General features: G+C 44.7%; 1 pseudogene; it reads right to left on the bottom strand.

Moving 5' to 3' along the window:
• Positions 1–2,251: 2,251 nt before the first annotated feature.
• Positions 2,252–3,473, bottom strand: LOC104862536 (annotated as a pseudogene).
• Positions 3,474–4,083: the final 610 nt, after the last annotated feature.

Genomic DNA, 4,083 nt, shown 5'->3' with positions numbered 1-4,083 from the left:
GGGTGGAGAGAACGGGTGGTTCGCTGCTCCATCCTAATCATACCTAATCTCCACATAAAGATAACAGCATTCAGAATACAGCTGCCCTGCATATGACCAGAAATGCAGCGATTCCTTCCCGCTCCTTGGCTGATGTTCCACATCCCTGGCGTCTCTGGCTGCTTGGGGTCTCTACTGCACCTTTGGCTTCCTTCCCACAGCTTCGTGCACTGCCCTCTCAGAGGCTCCTGGCTGGATTCCCAGGCCTTCCTTTGAAGCCTGGTTGGAAGTCCCTGGCCACATAGCTCTTGAATGACAGGGGGTCCAAACTTTGCATGTACTTCAGAGGATTTGGGAATGGCAAGGGGTATTGCTGACCGCTGTACAGAACACTGGTCAGGAAAAAAAGAGATGTCTTTCACCCAAACTTCCGTATCCGAGTTACTTCCCTCATTGCTAAGACACAACATTCACACCCACAACTTAGAGGAGGAGATGTGTATTTTGGCTCATGTTACAGTCCACAGTCTAAGGTCACCTGGCTCCAAGGCAGGAAGGCAGGGCAGGTGCCAGAGCGGAGGAGAGCTGCTCAGGCTGTGAGGGGACTGAAGTTGAGGAGCCTGGGGGGAGATAATGCATTCTCTACGCCAATAAAACCAGCATCATGTGGATGATGTCAAGGTCTGCTGTCAGTGGAGGCAGTAGCCAGGTCCCCTTGAACCATAGCTGTAGTGGCCTCTCAGTGTCTGGTTGGCTGAGCACTGTAAAACAAATAACAGGAAACCAATTTTCTAGGAAGTCCTAGGTGCTCTTCTTAGATGAAACGTTGACAATTCTGCACCCTTAAACTTGCCATAGGGAGGATCTGGCTGATTCTTGAGATGCCGTCAAGGCATTTTTCTTTCTGTCCCTGTACAAAGTACTTAGTTTCTTTTAAAAGGTGCTAATCTCTTTGGCAATCATCCCTGTTTTGGCTCCAGATTTACACATGGCTCTTTATGGGCCAAGTTTTAAGTTTTTTCAGAACTGTATGCCTGCCTTTTATCCTTGGTCTTTAAACCTGGCTCAAGGCCACAGCTTGAATGCTGTTGTGTTCTGACATTTTCTCCACCAGATTATTTAGTCTACCACCCTTAATCGCAGTCTCCTGAGTCTCAGGACACAGGCAAAATGTAGACAGATTTTCCGACAGAGTGCAACACACATGGCTTTTAGTTCAACTGCCAATGGAGTCCTTGTTCCCAACTGAAACCTCCTGAGACCGGCCTTTGTTGTCCACATTCCTGTCAGCATCTTGGTCTTCTGAGCTCTGACCTGAATCACCCTTCAGGCTTTGCTGTGAATATCTGCAAAACGATTTGCTGACAGAGCTTCTCTAGCCAGATTCTCTAACCATTTTTAAACTTCTCCCACAAACCAGTGCCAAAGGCTTCTCTAAACCACCTGGCCAGGTATATTCACAGCAACCACTATATTTTAAATACTGATTTTCTGTATTAGAGCTTTTCCAACTGAGAAAACAAAAAACATGGATTAATTTATTCAAATTGGTTAGTGTTCTCAATTTCATAATTTAGCAGCTGTGGAACTGAGGTGTACCTTGTTGACAGAGAGGTTAAAATAATGCTTGGAAGCCTCTTTACCCCACTTTCTTTGGTATCGGGGATCGAACTCGGGACCTTGCACTTGTGAGGTAGAGAGCAGAACCACTGAGCTATATCCCTGGCCCTACTGTACCCCACTGTGATGACTTTGTTTATGTACACAGAACAGCAGCACAACAAACACGCACAACCCATGTCATATTGGCATTACAGCAGTCATTTATAGAAACAAAAGCAAATGTAACAAGAACAAGTTACCCTTTTAAAATCTGAAATGAAAGTTTTTGATTAAAAAAATAGCAATAGTTCATTTAAGGAATTAATGTCTTCTGACAAACATTAAGAAATCTTATGCCAGCTTTCAAACACTTGATTAGTCAGATCCAAAACATCCTTGACTTGGAGAGGGCCACATTCTTCACTACTTCTTTCTCAAAAGTTTCTTTATACTGTCTGCAACTTTTCTCTTAGTCTCATGCCCTTCACATCGGTGCTGCAGGCAAAGCAGTGAGTCTCCCAGCACCACACTTTTCAACAGAGGGCTGCTTGCTTACTTTTCCAGGAGGCATCCTATTCTTTTCACACTGAAAATAAACTGTAAGCAATTTTGATAGTTTAGCAGCTCTGTTCAGAGTCCCGCTTCTTAGTGTGTACAGATGGTGCAACCATCACAGACTCGATCCTTTGGGAGGAAAGTCAGCATTTGTCACCATTGTGACCACTGTTACAATGTCCTCTGTGGTAATGACATTTGTTAGTCTTCGCATCCGGGTAATTCTTTCACCTGCACACCCAGCTGATAACCTGGTTCTTCATCATGATCGCAACGTTCTTCTATCGTTTCACAAAGCATTGCCATTCCAGCATGTTTCTGCCAATAACCTCTTAAAACAGACTTCCTTTTTTTTATGCACAACAACTTCCTGCATGTCTCCAAGAGATGGGTGCTGGCCGATCTCCTCTTCCCATGGAGCACGTACTCACCTACAGGTTCATCTGCAGCAGTACAGCGAGAAGCAGTTCCCACAGGACTAATCCTGTGGTGTACATATCTGTCCTCAAAAATGCATCCCTTTGGAAGTTTATGGCACCTCTGACACCTGCGGGGCCATACATCACCGAGTACCAACCTGTCCATGGGTATCACCTGCAGACTTGCCAGCCTCACCCTTTAATGCCAAACCAGAGTCAGCAATACAAGCTGTCAGATTGTTTCTCAACAACACATTTTTGCTTTAGATGTTCCTGCGAGATATTGCTGCTTTGTGGCCATCTTTTAGGCCAGGTATATCCTCTTGCCAATATGCCAATCCTCTAGCCGTAGCTTCTGCAACATGGCACAGCTCGCTCCAAGAGAGCACGTTAGTCTTAAAGTCTGACGGTGAACCCTTTTCATGAAATGCTGTAATCAGCCAAAGCTCCACATCGACACTACTGTGCCTCGTTTTACTGCGCCAATAAACTGTAATATGTTCTCTTGCTTCATTCCAGGCAAGCTATAGACTTCACATTCATTTTGCCATGACTGTTTGTCCTGTATTGGAAATATGTTGACAGCCACATATTTGTTGAGCACTGGGCTTTCCAGACACAACCAAATCTTCCCCTTGCCTTCACTTCTAATAACTGCAGTGGCTCCAAACCTAGTAATGGAGAAGGTGGGGGTGGTCCTGGGGCTTGAGCTGGAACAAGTACAGGAGGGTAAGCCACTTTGTGATGCCTGTACGCCCCAAATGCACAAATAACAATCCCCACAATCAACATAAGCGGCACCAAGGAATAGAGAAGAATATTGTAATATGGTGCCTAAGGTGTAACTGAAGTGGGTTGTGTGACTTCCATCTCTGGAAAATAGGACAACTTTTCATTGCACATATTGCTGCAGGGCTGTCTTTTTCTCTATACAGTCAGTCCCGCCACAGCAGTTGATGTCATTTAGCCAACAACCTTGCTTCGCTATTTCAATGGAACCGGAAATATTCTTTCCGGTAGCAAAGCAGTGTCGCTAGTTATCTTTGTCACCAGACAGCGTTCCACACCAGTTTGATTGATTCTGTCTCTTTCCCAATTAGCATTAAAGAAAAGGCACCCCTGGGTGTCTGATCCACCAAGTGTAGCACCTGTTGTTACACAATACCTCTCGCTGTTTCTCTCCCTCACTGTCTCTATCTCCCCCTCTGTCTCTCTTCCTCTCTGTCTGTCTGTCTCTCTCCTCTCTTTTGTTTTTGAGATAAGGTCTTGCTGTTTATTCCAGGATTGCTGCCCTGGAACTGACCACATAACCCAGGCTGATCAAACCTGTTATCCACCTGCAACAGCTTCCCGAGTGCTGTGATCATACGTGTGCACCATTGTGTAAATTGCCTTTTGTGTTTAGTAACAATTTTTGTCTTAAATCCGTATTTCTTATGTCAATGTAAAATCTTGTTTTTTAAATTTCTCCTGGCAGGTATATATTTTTACAACGGTTTATTGTGAACCTACTTGTGTCTTAGAATTT

This window comes from Fukomys damarensis, unplaced genomic scaffold (genome assembly GCF_012274545.1).
Source record: "Fukomys damarensis isolate Sample0158 unplaced genomic scaffold, DMR_v1.0_HiC HiC_scaffold_12, whole genome shotgun sequence".
In the NCBI taxonomy this organism is placed as follows: domain Eukaryota; kingdom Metazoa; phylum Chordata; class Mammalia; order Rodentia; family Bathyergidae; genus Fukomys; species Fukomys damarensis.
The sequence above is the reverse complement of the archived record's forward strand: the minus strand, read 5'-3'. Positions and strand labels throughout refer to the sequence as shown.